The sequence below is a fragment of the Canis lupus genome, chromosome 11, assembly GCF_048164855.1.
Source record: "Canis lupus baileyi chromosome 11, mCanLup2.hap1, whole genome shotgun sequence".
NCBI classification, from domain to species: domain Eukaryota; kingdom Metazoa; phylum Chordata; class Mammalia; order Carnivora; family Canidae; genus Canis; species Canis lupus.
The window spans coordinates 25,225,482-25,241,911 of NC_132848.1; the positions used below are offsets into that span (position 1 = coordinate 25,225,482).

The window sequence follows — 16,430 nt, forward strand, 5'->3', positions numbered from 1 at the left end:
AAAATCTTGAGGCAGCTTAGTGTGTGCGAGAAACAGCAGGAAGATTGTTGTAGCTCGAGCAGAACAGGGCCATTGAGGGAGAGTGGAAGAGGGCAGTAGGGGACAGGTCGTGATGGGACTTGGCAGCAAAGGTGAGCATTTAGGGTTTAACTCAATGTGATGGGTGTTGAGCAGGGAAGGGACAGGATTTAAGTTTTTAAAATGGTTGCCCTGGGGAGCCTAGAAATTAAAATTAAGGGTGGATTTTCTGATCTACCTAACATTGGGGTTCCCTGAGAAAACATTAAACTTTTGTTTGCATTTTAACTTTGGAGATTGATTGATTGATTTTTTAAAGATTTAATTTACTTTTTCATGAGAGACACACAGAGAGAGGCAGAGACAGGAGAAGCAGGCTCCATACAAGGAGCCCGATATGGGACTCGATCCCGGAACCCCGGGATCACGCCCGGAGCCGAAAGTAGCCGCTCAACCACTGAGCCACCCAGGCATCCCAGCTTTTAGAGTTTATTGATACCACCTGCATTTTTTGTATTTGGGATTCTGTGAAGTTTTCTGGCTTCTTTTTGAAGAGACGTATTGTGTAAATAAATAATACTCTGGTGGTTGACAATAGTAATGACAAAATGACCTTTGGATAGTCCTGTCAATTTAAAAATGTCACTATTAACAGTGTATGACATTGTTCTCAGCCCAGCCAGCAGCTGGACGATGATAAGTTATGAGAAACTCATCAAATTGAAACCACATGGGGATTTTGGTATAGAAATGTGACCCCAGTTCCTCCTTCCTCCCTTGCTGTTCCTGTTTCAAGGTGGGTACCCGGCCATGCTGTCTAGCCTGCTGAAGCCCGGGTGCTCTCATTGACCCTTCCCACCTCATCCCACCCCTGGCCTTCCCCAGTGGAGAGCAGGTACTTCCACCTGTGACTGAAGTACTCCATCTGCCAACAACACGTAGGAGAAATTGTCGGTATCAGTTTTACTTCGTGGGTGAGGAAACCGAGGCTCCGAGAGGTTAGGTAATGTGCCCATGTTTCTCTAGCTGGTGTGTGGCAGGGCTGGGGTCGTGCTTATTAGCTCATTCCCCCTCTCACATGTCACTGCCCTGTGTATGCTGGGCTCCATGCCCAGCTCTGGGGAGCACCTGTGAGCAAAGCAGGCCAGGGGTACGGGTCTGTCCCCCCGCTTCCCCTAACCTGTTTGAGCAGGCGTGCTTCCAGAACAGGATTCCTGCACAGGTGCTCAGCGAATGCCAGTTAAGTGAGTGCACACACGCATGCATGCCTGCTGACGTTGTACCCTTATTGGAGTCAGCACCCAGTGGAGTGCTGGCCCTCTAGGTCCCCACAGTCAGGCTCACGTCGTTCACCTCTGCCCCTTCTTGGGGTTTTCTGTCGCTGTGTCTCATCCAGGAGACAGTGTGGCCTGCCAGCTAAGGGACAGTCTGTAGGACACCTGTTTTGAGTCCCAGCTTTGCTGCCTGAGAGCTGTGTGGCTTTGGTCAAGTTGCTGAAACACTAGTGTACCTCATTTCTTCATCTGTAAGATGGGGTGGTAGCGGTGCTGCCTCATAGGGCTGTGCTGACAATGAATGATGCCTCATACCTGGGAAGCACACAAGAACTATCGACTGCTACTATGAATTCTGTTGTCTCGTGGGGACAAGAACTGAGCCTCGCTCACTTCTGAGGGTGCTCTCAACCCCCCGCCACTCTTAGCATGGGATCTGGCACTGGACCAGGGCCTAGGAAATGTCAGATGAGGGAAGGTCCAGGAAGAGTCCCACCTGCATGGTGCATCTGGGGGCCGTGGGGCTCCGACGTCATGAGACCTTTTTGAGGAGCAGGGCTGCCAGGACCATGGCAGCTTTTGGCCTGTTGTCCTGGCCTTTTCTCCTGCCTGTCCCGAGTTTGATAGCTTCCCTTGACTTGTCCTATTCCGCTTTCCTCTTCTACCCACTGCGTCCCCTGTCTACCCACTGCGTCCCCTGTCAGACTTGATGTCCCATCCAGTAAATTATTAAATCAGCTCAAGTGTTGCATACCCCTCTTAGCAACAGTAACTGAAATGACTCCTCATCACCCCCTTTGACCTAAATGCATCTGTTCTTTGCTGCATCTGCTGTAGCCTCAGTAGCAATGTTTCTAAATTTATAGATTTCATTTGCTTAATATTTTCATGGTTTTAATAAAGGAAGTACATGCAAATACATTTAACTTACAAAGAATATAATATACCAGGACCCTGAGTATTCACTTTAAAGTCTTCAAGATAATCTAACTTCTCATTAGAAGCCACTATATTATACATGTGGCATCTGCCTCTAAGATTAGGACTATCAGTAAGAAATAAAGTATACTTAGAGATAAATTTACTTTTGAATTTGAACCATCAGAAACTTATATTTTGTAATGTTTAAATTTTCGTATTGATTTGAACCAGAGATTGAATAATCCAAACCGTGAAAGTATTTTTGTTTTTTATCAGCATGCTGTTGATTCTTTTAAGGTGACTTACTTGCAGACTTCCAAATGCATTTTTGAAATATTTCAGGGAGTTTAAAAAGTAAGACAGTTGCTTTCAAAATTCATTTCTTTGATAACGTGTCCCTTTATTTAGTGAGTATGAATGTGGGCATCCATGTGCTTTTTGGGTCTGGATTGAGTGGGTATCTCACCTGTACTGGGCTCCGAGACAGGAGGACATGAAGGCCAACAGAATGTGTTGGGTCCAGAGAGGGGTCTGGGCAGTGGGCCTTGGTGCTGCTGTGTGTTCTGGCTGTGAAATTGGGGGCAGAAGAGAGAGGGTTATGGGGTGGCATCCCAGGGGCTGGTGGATAGACCACAGAGCCAGAGACTCCCACTTCCTGTCTCATATTGAGCAGGGTTCAGGGCCCCAGGACTTTTGTATTCAGTACAACTGACTTTGTGCTGTGATTGGGATATAAAAATAGACACCATGTGGTCCTTGCCCTCAGGCACCCTTTGCCTCCTGAGTGAGACAGATCTGTGGATGACTGTGTTTATCTAAGTTTGGATGGAGTACTGTAGGCGAGGAGCATGCTACTCAGGGCAGCGCAGGCTTCAAAGCTTAATTCTGACTGGGAATAAGACTTCATGGAAGAGGTGTGACATTTGATTTTGATCTTGAAGAATAATTTGTAACTTGCCAGTCATCTGGGAGGTGGTTCCAGGGAGAAGGAATGATGTGGAGGGAGGTGTGAGTGCCCAAAAGGGCTAGGCTCTCCTGGGCCCTGGGGATGACAGGAGGGGCTCTGAGGCCTAGAAGGTGGGTAACCCTCCTGCATTGTCCCAGTCAGGAGTGGGTCATCCTCTAGAGAGCACGTCATAGGATAGGCAAGATGTCCCCTGCCATGTGGCAGATGTGCGCTCCATTCTAGAAGGTAGACAGGCTAACCTTATGAGAAAACCTTGAGGAATCGCTTGTGGGGTTCAGAGATGCTCTTTCTGCCCGCAGTTTGGAAGCAGGATTAAGCCCTTTGCAGGTACATTGCTCCTACCTAATGCTCCCTAATTTCTTGACCGCCCCCCCCCACCCATCCACCCCAAGGTGTCACTGTGCCTGACTTCCCAGCAGGGGGTCTACATCAGGAGCCCAGGACCTAGGGGGTTAGAGTGCCTGTTACAGTGTATGTGGCAGTCATGCCTCTTTTTACTCATTTTGTAAAGTGTATGTGTTAATTGCTATCAACTTTCCCTTTAAACTTTAGCATCTTTATGTGCAGACCTCATAGCCCAGGTGACATTTCTGTGATATGAACATGCTCAGGAAGCATGGGCTGTACGTTGACTGAGGTGTGTTTTGCAGTGAGCCCCTGAGAGTGGGTCCAAGCTGGACTTTGGGGTCCAGGTGAGAATGTCCTCACAGGGTGGCTGTGAGGCTCAGATCTGATAAAGAAGGAAAGTACTTTGCAGCCATGAAGGTCACTGCAAGCACATACTCTTATTATGACTTGGCTTTAATCCACTCAAGTTCTCCCACAGTCTCTTGCCAGTAGGAGGCTCTTGTGAAACATTTGAAGCTCAGAGAAATTTAAGAGTTTAATCCCACACTCTTTAGTGTGGGTAGTGGGATGCTGAGAAGTTGCCCAAGGTCTCAGCTGTTTAATAGCAAATTTGGACTGAGTCTTCCAAACATTGGCTAAGAGCCCTCAGTAACAGCAGAAAATGGCTTCTAAATCATCAAAAATTAAATTCTGTTCAATATAGTTTTGTCGGGGTTATTTGGGGCATGTGAATGCCTCTGTGAGTGTGTGTGTGTGTGTATGAGTGTGTATGTGTTTTAAATTGGCATTCCTGGCAGGATGTACCCAGCAATTCCTTGAACCACACTGATTAACCATTGCCACCACTGCCTCCATTCTTGCCTCTTGAGGGGAATTGTGTTCAGATATTCACACTGTCCCACTGGTTTAAAGGACACTGGTCCACCAGGATATCCATGTGCAGGTAACTGGTGTCCATGCTCACCTGTCTCCACCACAGCCTAGGCCTCCTTTCCACGTGAACTTGCTCTTCGATTGTCCCTTCTCTGTCCATTTCTTATTCACGTGCAATACTGTGTAATATGTGTATTATACCTCCTACAATATTCTGATCACCGTGTGAGACAGGACCCCCACAGGCAGCAGCATTTTTCTGCCAAAGTGTGTCTTGGGATCATCCTTTCTCATGGGCATGTAATGTGCCCCTGAAATGTAGACAGAGGTCAGATTGAAATCTTATTAAACCATAGCCGGGAGGTTCTCCAACTGTCATGAGAGCGCATGAACCTGATGAAGCGTTAGGACAGAAATGGGCCGTGCCCCCATCCTGGCTCTGACTAGGAAAGACCCAAACCCCTGAGGTCCGCCTGTGAGGGCCTGGTGTCAGGAGTGACAGGAAGACAGCCTGGGCAGCGAGGGGGAAATGCTCGCTATGCAGCTGAGAAAAGCAGACCACAGGAAGGCTCATCAGCTGTGATTGTGGCAAAGACGGACTGCAGATGGGCAGGGGAGGAAGAGCCCGAGTAAGGAGAGCGAGGGTCGGTGGGACAGGGCCTGGCCACAGGGAGCCCTCGGTGACTCCGCTGTGTCAGCCACGGCAGGGGACAGTGGGGCGGACCCCAGGGCGGGCTCAGCGGCAAGCGCAGCTAGGGACGGGCCCTGGCAGCCTGGCTGTGCTGGACCGCGGTGGCACCGTGTTTCAGATGGTGGGAGGGCTTCCCTGTTTTCCCTGAACTTTCCCCCACATGACATTCTCTGTGGGAGGAGAGGGCTGCTCCGAGGCGCCAACTATAACAGAGTAAGAGGTGTCTTCCCCCCACTCTACTCTGGCTCTCCTTCCATCTGTGAACCTCGGGAGGCTGAGCCCTGTTTGCTTTGAGCGAAGAGCCTGCACGTCCCCCCGGAGTTCCTGAGATTCCCCTTCTTCTCACCAGCACTCTCTCTTAGTTTGCCTTGGGGCCCTTGGTGCCCAGAAGTGCTTGGCCCCCTCTGCTAGTTTTAGGGACAGTTTCCATGGCCACCCCAAGCTGTCTGCTCACAGATGCTGTGTTTGAATCTCCGGCAGCACGTTTCAGTGTGTCCAGCCCACACTGCTCACCCTGGTGGGTGCTTCTGGAGGGGCCTCCCCTCCCTCCCCTGGCCCGTGACTTGCCCAGCTGTGGGTCTTGGTGTCCTTCCCCTGGAGGGGACAGCCTTTAAAACCGAGCATCCTGTAGCGCATACGCAGCTTTCCGTTGTTGAAATAAATGCACTACACAATGTTCCGGAGATGTAAGTCACTTTGTTTGCTGATCTCTATCTCTTCCTTTGAGGACTGTTCACTTTTCCAGATGAAATCACTGGAAACAAAATAGGCTGTGCCAGATATTTAAGCTATTAAAAAAAAAAAAAGTGTTCCTGCCTTGTTAATGGTGCAAAGCAGTAGATGACCTCCCTTGCTCCCTGAGCACCCACCACATGGGAGGCGGCCAGAGAGCTAGAGAGAAGCAAGAGGCGCCCTGTCCTTTCTCACAGGGGACTGACTGGACACCCAAGAATAGCCTAAGCCAGGGCATGAGGCAGAGGGGACCCAGGAGCCTGTGGGCCCCAGGGGTGGTCAGGCCTAGGGGACTGAGCTGTAGAAGGACTCCCTGTGTGACTGGTGGTAGACAGTTGGGAACTGAGCCTCATACAATACCCCCACCCCACTATTTTTGTAAACCCATTTATGGTTTGGTTTACATATGCAGTGTTGTTTCTTTCCCTTTTTTTTTTAAAATTTTATTTATTTATTCATGAGAGAGAGAGAGGCAGAGACACAGGCAGAGGGAGAGGCAGGCTCCTCATAGGGAGCCCAATGGGGGACTTGATCCTGGGCCCTGGGATCACTCCCTGAGCCGAACGCAGATGCTCAACCGCTGAGCCACCCAGGTGTCCCTGCAGTGTTGTTTCTAAAAGAATTCTAACCATTTGAGTTAAAACATCTCCGTAATAATGCTCCAATTACTTTCCACCTGTGGATCTTCAGTCTGTATAAATCAGAACTACTGAGACTTCCATTTTTCTCATTCTGAATTCATCTAGCAAGTTTTTACTGAGTGACTGCTATGTGTCAGACCTTGGGGCCCAGGATGAGGACAGTGAACAAAACAGACAAAAGTCCCTGCCTTTCCAGAGCTCGAATTCCAGAGGGGAAGACGGAGAATAGACAATGAACAAAGGATCAAGTAAATGATAGGACTTGTTGGAAGGAGGGAAGTGCTTGGGGGAGAAAAATAAAGCAGAGAAAGGGTCTGGGAGTATGAGAGCTGGTGCAGGAGGACCACAGGGGTCCAAGAAGACCTGCCTGGGGGCAGGAGGTGGCCACCCTCCTGCTGTGGGCTCCCCAGAGGAAGCTGATCCCAGGGAGTGGAGGAGCAAATGTGGCTGTGCGAGGCCATGCTGCAACCAGCAGAGGCCTTTGGAGGTGACACAGGAGAGCGGAGCCGGCACACTCTGTGTGGGGACTCTGGCTTTTACTTTACTCGAGGGCAGTGATGTGGTAGGACTTGAGTTTTGAAAGGATCACTGTTGGGAATAGACTTGAAGGGACAGGGGACACCAGGATACCCAATGAGGAGATGCCTGCGGTCATTGCAGGGGAGAGGTGGTGGTGGATTTGGACGCAGAGCTAGTGGGGTTTGTGGAGGGGCGGTTGCTCCTTGGGCATGCCCGTGGACTTCAAGCTTCCTCTCTTGAAGCTGTGGGTCAGTCCTGTGGTCCAGAGGGGCCCTCCTCCCTCCGTTTAGCAAAACACAGGCCGCTAACGGAACAAAGAGGGGTATTTTTATTAACTAGTTTTTGTATTGTAAAAGTATTATATGCCAATAGTCATAATTCCTAAATAGTTTAGAAGGTTATGAGGTGGATTGCAAGGTCCCCGCCCCACCCCTAGGACACCTCCGAGAGGAAATCAGAGACCTCACTGGGACTTTGTGTGCACAGGAACACTTTGGTGGACACCAAATTGCTTTTTAATACCAGTGAGCTCAACTCCTGCCTACCATGCTACACCCACTGTCCCCACTTGATATGTGGGCACATCTTTTGTGTCTGCACACACAGTTCCCTTCCCTCTCTCCTCTGGCTGCCCCTGTTCCTGGAGAAGGGTACCGGCATCTTTGATTCTTGATGGACAGTCGTTTTCAGTGTTGTTTCTTTTTGTTGCTATTACAAGTAATACCACGGTGGATACCTACATTTGACTCTTGAATGAATTCATCTGTAGGATAAAGTTTCAGAGGAAGCAGTTGGGTCAAAGGGTAGGTGTTTCTCTTTTGTTAAATACACCACACCTTGAGAGGCGGTGTGTAAGAACACATAAGGACAAACCTGAAATGACCATGCATATGCATTGCTTGGTTTCCAGGGGCATCTCTTACAGGCACTTGAGGCCCAAATTTTTGGCCAGTAGACCAGACAGAGGGATCTGAGTTACCATGCAGCTTATCAGTGATTCCAGGTCCCCCTACCCTGATTCCTTAGGGCCATCTCGGGCCAGCACATGGGCTCCCACCCTCCTGGGTCCTGGGACGGGCCCAGCCCCAGCGGATCTTTGCTGCTGCCCTCCCTCTTCTGGAAAAGCTGCTCCCCTGTCCTTCACATGCCTGCTCACCCTCACGCTGCGGCTGTTTGTACCTCGCCATGTGTCAGCCTGCCCTGCCAGGATGTCAGCTCCAGGCAGGTGAGACTGTCTGTGATGCTTGGCTCTGTCCTGGGGACCTAGCCACAGTGCCTGACATGGAGTAGGTACTCAAACATCAGTTTGTAGAATGAATGGGTAAATTTGCTCCTTACTTTATAAGGAATGATCCTCCCCTCACTCTGGGCCAGACAGTGGCTTAGAAGCATTTCTGGTCCCTTCCCCTTGTGGGTAATGAGGAAACCAACCTTAGGTCCAGTGTGTGCTTGTGGTGAGGCCCGCAGGGCAGCACAGGGCCAGGTCAGTGTTGGCGGGCAGGGGGGCAGCAGGGAGGATACCTTCCCCCTGCAGTCACAGGGGACTCCAGAGGCCTTTCCACCCCCGGGGGACTCTCAGCAACATGCTGCCTTCACTCTGAATGTTCTTGCGTTATAGTAATAGTCTTTTGGCCTAATGACCCGTTCTGTTTTTTCTTTTGGGAACAAATTAAGGGCATTAAGAGGGAGCTAAATGTACTTATGTAATTTGTACTTTCTGTTTACTTGATACCTGTTATCAGGCCCAGAGGGGAAGAAGGTTATACCAGTTCCCAGCCAGGGCCAAGGGCACCTTGGCAAGCTCTATTAACCTCTGAGATTCTGTACACCCTTTGAGGAGTAGCTATGACTCATCAGTGTTTATATCCGTCAGTGGCAGAAGTCACTGGAATCCAGAGATCTGGAGGTCTTTCCCCACCTCATTCCTGGATTCCAGGATTCTCAGATTCTTGCCAAGTGCCTCCTAGAATGTGCACTCAGCCAACATCTATTGAGGGCCTACTGTGTGCCCAGGACATACAGAGGACCATGAATGTGCATTTCAGAGGGGTGTGGAGGGAAGGGGGTGACGCTTTGTATGCCTAGGATTTCCTTGCTCTCAAGCCTCAGGCTTGCTGCACATATACCTTCAATGGGCAGACAAGGTTCCAGGCAGAAGCACGCTGTCCCTGCCTCTTGAGCAGCTGAACTTTAGGGTCTTCGAGGGGACCCTGCCTGAGAGACCACACACTGCCACACTCATGACCGGCAGTTCACGGAGTGGCTGCCGCAGAGCCTCCTTCCTCCCAGAGCCCCTGGAAAGAGGAGAGGAAGGCTGCCAGTTCTGCCCTTTTGCACTCCCTCGGGTCTTTGTTGAGTGCCTCTCTGTGCAGCCCCGGGTGAGCTAGACCTGAGTGGTAAGCCAGATGCACTCCAGGACCTCCGGCCCCTCCCAGCCTGCTGGACCTCCTGGTGGCTCTGTCCCTTAACCAGCCTCTTGCTCTCATCTCTCTCTCTCTCTCTCTCCCCTCCTGTTTTATGCGATAGGAAATGCCTCCTTTTTTATGTGATAGGAAATGCCTGTGGTCTTATCATCCACATCACTAGCTTCATCCTTACTTAATCTTGTCATTCTGTTATACAAACCAGCCATCAGAATGTTTATTTTGGTAATAAGGTTCCTAAAAATCAAGAAAAAAAATCTTTACTTACTTCCTGATTGCTCCTTTTTCATAGCAGCTTATTCCTCTTTTATGGGTACAATAACCCTCAATTTTCTTGGAGAAGTCTTAAGAGTTTATGAGAATTTCTCTCCTGTTCCCTGAAGTATCTGTGTTTTCGCAAGAGATCAGCTCCAAATAAAAGTTGCCCTGATGATCTTGGTCCCTTCATGGTTGGGTGTTTATTTCATTATTATTTCATGATTTTGAGGACCCTTGGTTATCAGTTCGTGTTTATCAGAGAACAACAGCACTGGTGTGTGGGCAGCAGTTCCAGGTTCCGGACTGTTTCCGTGAGAGGCCAGGCACTGTCCCAGGCGGGCCTCCCTGAGTGGAGTCTGGGCTTGCTGGTCACAAACGCAGTTGTAACCATTCCTGTGATTGTCCCTTAGAGACTCCCCCTGCCACCCTTCCCTCCCCTCTGCCCCTGGCATCTTTCAGCCCTGTGCTTGGCTCTCCTACCCCGGGGAGGCTCATTCCTACCCTGGCGTTTGGGATGGTTTTCTCGGTTTTCTCCTGGCCCAGGCCTGTATGCTTGCTTCTGGCATGTCTGCCAGCCTGCTGCTCTGCTGCTGGCTTGTTAATAGGTTCCTTCTTATGGGCCCAGCGGACCCTTGCTGGGAGGGAGGGAGAGTATGTGTGCACCTCTCTTGAATTGGCTGCTTCATTGTGATTTGCGGGAAAGAAACAAAGCTAGGGGAAATCCATGGTGAACATATTTTCTTGGCTTTGCTTTTCCCATCGTGATGGGAAGGAATCAAGCATAACTCAACGTATGCCACCTTGTACCAAAGGTTCATTTCAGAATCTGGTGTTGGGAATTTGGATGGCATTTCCCTGTCACCAGGTTAGACTGTAAAAGCCTAAGACAGCATGCCCCAAGAGGTAGATGGTGACTGGAAGTATGTGCAGCCCTTGTTCAGTTAATGGAACTCATTTGGCATGACAGTTGAGTATTGTAGTTCAGTATCTTTAGGCAGAAATAATCGGCCAACTACAGGGTGCTAGATAGTGTGACAGACCTAGAGCAGGGCTAGCCTCCATCCCTGTCTTCGGAAAGAGTGGCACTGGCTCATTTGTCTGTCACTTTGCACTTTTCCAGAGTTTTCCCACATCCATTATCTTCCCTGAGCTTCTTCATGCCTTGGGAGGTAGGGGCGCCAGCAGTGTCCCTGCCTTACAGAGGAGGACAGGGCTCTCGGGACAGATGCCTGAGTTTTCAGAGGTAGAGCATGTCTATGCATTTTCCACTCGCTGCCATGCCTCCTTCCCGGGAACTTCACCATCCCATTGAGAGGCACCCAGCTAATTAAGAAATATATGTTATATGTTTTCGGCATTGATAGACATATTTCAGGAGTATTCAGTACCATTTGGCATTAGAGGCCAGCTCATTCCACGGCATGTCTCCAGGCTTAGCAATAGTGTAGGCTGGGTCAAGGCCCGAAAGAATGAAGGAAGCAGAACCAGGGAATTTGTCCGACCCGATCTCCTTTTGAAGGAATGGGTTTGTGAATTCTCTTATCCTCAGGAGCCTCAATTCTCTAACATGTTTCTTTAGTCTAGAGGGTGCTAAAACCAGATTCATTTTTATGCTTAGAGACATTTGCGTGTGAAAAAAATTCTGAGTAAAATTCCCTGATAGTCCAAGGACCTTCGGGGATGTTGTGGACATCACTGTTAATAAGACATCCTGAGAATCAAGCCCCCTTTTCTAAGGGAGCAGCCTGCCCTTCAAGTGGGGTTTCCAAAGCTGGGAGTGGATGGATGAGCTGGATGAGCAGTGTCTTGCTGCAGTTGGGCAGCATGGAATCAGATGGTCTGGGTTGAGTCCTGGTCTAGCATTTACAGGCTGTAGGCCCTTGACCAGTGATTTGAATCATTTGTGCCTCAGTTGTCTTACTGTAAAATGGGGACAGTGTTCATCTTTTGCAGTTTTTGAGGGATAAAAATATGTCTAAAGGTCATGTAGACCCCTGGTGGTGCTAAGAGGTGCTTGGTGCATGGGAGCAGCTGTATTATTGATTTATTCCTACCTGGCCTCCCAGTTAGAACAGCAGAACCACATCCAATTGAAGCAGGCTTGCTGCTTGACACAAACATGACCAACTTCAGCCAAGAGACCGCACTTTGGGGGTATCGTTCAGTCCTTAGATAGTTATTGAACACCTATGTAGTGCCATTAGGCAGCTCTTCTAGTTCCTTCCTTGCTGGTCTTGCTTTCCCTGTGGGACTGAGCCTGGCTTCTGGGGTATGGCCTCATCTACCACTGGTTCCCACTCAGGAGGGGGCACACTCAAGTGAGCATCCACACACTAGAACAGAGCTCCAGTGTTTGGCTGGACATTAGGGGGCTTTGTTCAGGAAGCTCATTTTTCTCTTAGAGCATAGGCCGTGCCCTGTGCCCTCCCACCTTACCTTAGAGTTATTTGCAGCTCTAGGCGCCCTAATCACATGTTCTACCCCCACACCCCCCTTGAAAGAGGCAGTGAAAAAAAATAAAAAGAATAAAGAGGGAATGAAGTGATCCAGGAAACAGGCTGTGGGGAAGAGCTCGCATTGTATCGTCCATGAGTGATGAAACTATGGATGATCCTTCTTCCTCTTCGTCCCTTTGTCCTTTCCTTGCCAAACTCTCTTCTTGAGTTGTCAATGGAAACATTGGTTATAATCTGTTTTTCTAAGTTGCAAATACATTAAAAAAAAAATACCCAAGCTGATTGGTACACTGAGACCACTTAACATTGGGTATTTCTGCTTTTTCTTGTCTTATGTGAATATGTAGAGCAGGCATTATGAGTTTTTATTTTATTTTTATTTATTTATTCATGAGAGACACAGAGACACAGAAAGAGGTAAATACACAGGCAGAGGGAGAAGCAGGCTCCATGCAGGGAGCCTGATGTGGGACTCGATCCCGGGACTCCAGGATCATGCCCTGGGCCGAAGGCAGGTGCCAAACCGCTGAGCCACCCAGGGATCCCCTGAGATCTTTTTTTTTTTTTTTTTTAAAGATTTTATTTATTTATTCATGAGACACACACAGAGAGAGAAGCAGAGACACAGGCAGAGGGAGAAGCAGGCTCCATGCAGGGAGCCTGATGTGGGACTCGATCCCGGGACTCCAGGATCATGCCCTGGGCCGAAGGCAGGCGCCAAACCGCTGAGCCACCCAGGGATCCCCTGAGATCTTTTTTTTTTTTTTTTAAGATTTTATTTATTTATTCATGAGAGACACAGAGAGAGAGAAGCAGAGACACAGGCAGAGGGAGAAGCAGGCTCTATGCGGGGAGCCTGATGTGGGACTCGATCCCGGGTCTCCAGGATCACGGCCTGGGCCGAAGGCAGGTGCTAAACCGCTGAGCCACTCAGGGATCCCTGATTCCCTGAGATCTTATTTTGATTGTCATCAAGCATTTATTATCAATTTCACTTTATTTACAGCACTAAAAAGGCAAAGAATATTTCTTCTGTTTGCATTTGACCAATTTAAGGTTTGGGTTTTTCCTGAAGATTTTCCCACTATTTTAGGCCAGTTTAGTTGTTTTCAGTTTCACTTAAAAGAAACCGAGGCCTAGTTCATGTGCTATTTGTATTCCCAGCACTAGCTTCTTGAAACTTAGATCTTTGTTGAATGAATCAATCTGGCTCCACAAGCAGCTGACAATGGCAGGTCTTCCCCTCCTTCCAATTTTATTTTATTTTATTTTATTTTTTTTAATTTTTATTTATTTATGATAGTCACAGAGAGAGAGAGAGAGAGAGAGAGAGGCAGAGACACAGGCAGAGGGAGAAGCAGGCTCCATGCACCGGGAGCCCGACGTGGGATTCGATCCCGGGTCTCCAGGATCGCACCCTGGGCCAAAGGCAGGCGCTAAACCACTGCGCCACCCAGGGATCCCCAATTTTAAATTTATACAAGACCATGTGTCACTGAGTCAGTGATACTTTCTGGGCTCCTTTCTTCCAGTCCCCTCCATCACTGAGGCTGGTTGTGGTTGGTGTGACTTGGGAGGTCATGTGGGCCTAGAAAAAGTGGCTGATCTTGTGCCATGTTGAGTTGTGCCACTCAAATCTGGTCATAAAAGAACGAATCTCGCTGTGAGAGGGCTCACAGGCTGGGAACTGATTCTGTTACTTTTGTAAAATCACCAGTCATGAATTTCCTTAGCCTCCCTTGACCCATCTTGACCGCCCTCCCTGCTTCTAGATGGGAAGCCCTTCTCCTGGGTGCCCATGTAGAGAGCCCATCTGCCTGTAAGTCCTTTTCTAGCTTGCCCCATACCCTCAGGAGGAAAGCGCTCTCATTCTTGCTTTCTTGGTATTTTCATAGCAGTTTACTTATAATACCCACAAACGGCTCATTATATGCCATGTACTATAATAGGAAGATCTTGCATTTTAGAACCACAAAGCCTAGTCTTGAGTCATGATTTCCCCATTTATAACATTAAACAAATTACTTGGCCTTCAGTTTCTCATCTGTGCAAAGGGAATAAGAATATCTACCTCATGGGACTATTACAAAAAATAAATGAGATTGTGGAATATTGCTAACATTGCACTTGGACGGACATTTATAGCTTTGAATGCACATATGAGAAAAGACAGGCAGAAAAATAATGAGCTACACTTTCATGTTCAGATCTAGAGAAAGAACAACTTGGAGCCAAAGGTGGTGAAAAGAAGGAAATTAATAAAGGGAACTGGAGGGTATTATGCTGAGTGAAGTAAGTCAGTTGGAGAAGGACAAACATTATATGTTCTCATTCATTTGGGGAATATAAATAATAGTGAAAGGGAATATAAGGGAAGGGAGAAGAAATGTGTGGGAAATATCAGAAAGGGAGACAGAACATAAAGACTGCTAACTCTGGGAAACGAACTAGGGGTGGTAGAAGGGGAGAAGGGCGGGGGGTGGGAGTGAATGGGTGACGGGCACTGGGGGTTATTCTGTATGCTAGTAAATTGAACACCAATAAAAAATAAATAAAAAAAAAATAAAGGGAAGAAATCAAGGGAAAAAAAGACAGATATTCAACAGACAGGTGAAAGAAAAGCAGGTTGAGAGTAGATTCTTTGAAAAAAATACAAATTGATAACTCTGATAAGACTGATCAAGAGAAAAGGCACCAAAATCTAATGTCAAGGATGAAAAGAGGGCACGACTATGGATCCCCTCAGTCTTTAAAATGATCATAGGAGGATAGTGTGAACCACTTTATGTCAATAAATTTGAAAAAATATCACCTGGCTTCCCTAAAAAACCACAACCCCACAAAGATCAACACACAAAGAAATAGAAAATACACAAATAGTCTTTTCCCTTTTAACCAGAATCTGTGTTTAAAAGTGTTTAAACGAACTAGGGGTGGTGGAAGGGGAGGTGGGCAGGGGGTAGGGGCGACTGGGTGACGGGCACTGAGGGGGGCACTTGATGGGATGAGCACTGGGTGTTATTCTTTATGTTGGCAAATTGAACACCAATAAAAAATAAATTTATAAAAAATAAAATAAAATAAAAGTGTTTAAAGGAAACTCCAGGGCAGCCCGGGTGGCTCAGCGGTTTAGCGCCGCCTGCAGCCCAGGGCGTGATCCTGGAGATCCAGGATCAAGTCCCATGTCGAGCTCCCTGCATGGAGTCTGCTTCTCCCTCTGCCTGTGTCTCTGCCTCTCTCTCTCTCTGTGTCTCTCATGAATAAATAAATAAAATCTTAAAAAGAAAAAGAAAACGTAAAAGAAAGAAAACTCCAGGCCCCAGTGACTTCACGGACAAATTCTGCCAAACATTTAAGGAAAAATTAAGCCAATCTTACATAAACATCCATTTGTGATAAAAGCTCTTAGTAGAATTCCAGTAGAAAGAAACTTTCTAACCTAAAAAGTGTTATTTTAAAACACTGTATGACAAACATCATACTTCATGGTGAAAAAGAGAAAGTTCTGTCCTTGAGGCCCGGGATCAGCTTGGTGCTGGTACAACTGTCACCTTGGGGACTGTCACAACTGCTGAGCACAGTGCCGGGGTAGGCACAGGGCCCTGGACTGAGAGAGCATTACCACGCTGCCACCATGGGACTCAGGTGAGGAAAGCTGGGCTTTCCCTATTCCCATTGGTCAGCCAAGAGCATGCCTTGACTCCAAAGCCCTCTGCAGCTCCAGTGTTATTTGGTTTTGTTACTTGGCGATTCAGGTTCTTTCTCTTAGGAGGAGTCGAGTGTGTCTTTTTTTTTTTGCTGAGCCCAGTGGCAACCTCTTCTTGGCTCCTGGCACTTAGTAGGCTGTTAACAAATCTTATGTAGAACTGACCATCCATTTGTGTCTAAGCCATGGCCAAACCCTGGCAGAAAGTGCATCCCTCTGCCTGAGCTCTTCAGGTATTGACTGCTTCTTCCAGAGCAGGCACCTGTTCTCTCTGCACCTGCTCCCTGCAGCTGTGCCCAGAGTTGGCTAGGCAGCCCAGCCAGTGGCTCAGTTGGGCTACTTTGAGACTTGCCTGAGCCCAAAGCCCGGATATTTCCTGAGAAGCCTGGAGCAGACAACTGCTCTGGGTAGAGACTGTGTCACTGCAAATGTGGGCTGGCGTGCTCCCAGGAGGGCCCTGGCCAAGAGCGTAGGATTGCCTAGAGAAGGGGGTGCTGTGAAACATGGCACCAAGGCCCAGCCAGGGCGGCCTGTCGGCCTTTGTGATATCCTGGAGTTACAGTGACACGTTGTTCCGTGATGGTGGAGCCGAGGTCCAGACAG

The 16,430-nt window shown here is 48.3% G+C and overlaps 1 protein-coding gene across 4 annotated transcripts in view; it reads left to right on the plus strand.

Moving 5' to 3' along the window:
* PACSIN2 (protein kinase C and casein kinase substrate in neurons 2) overlaps positions 1–16,430 on the plus strand; it is a 136,484-nt gene that overhangs the window by 77,343 nt on the left and 42,711 nt on the right. The window lies entirely within an intron of this gene.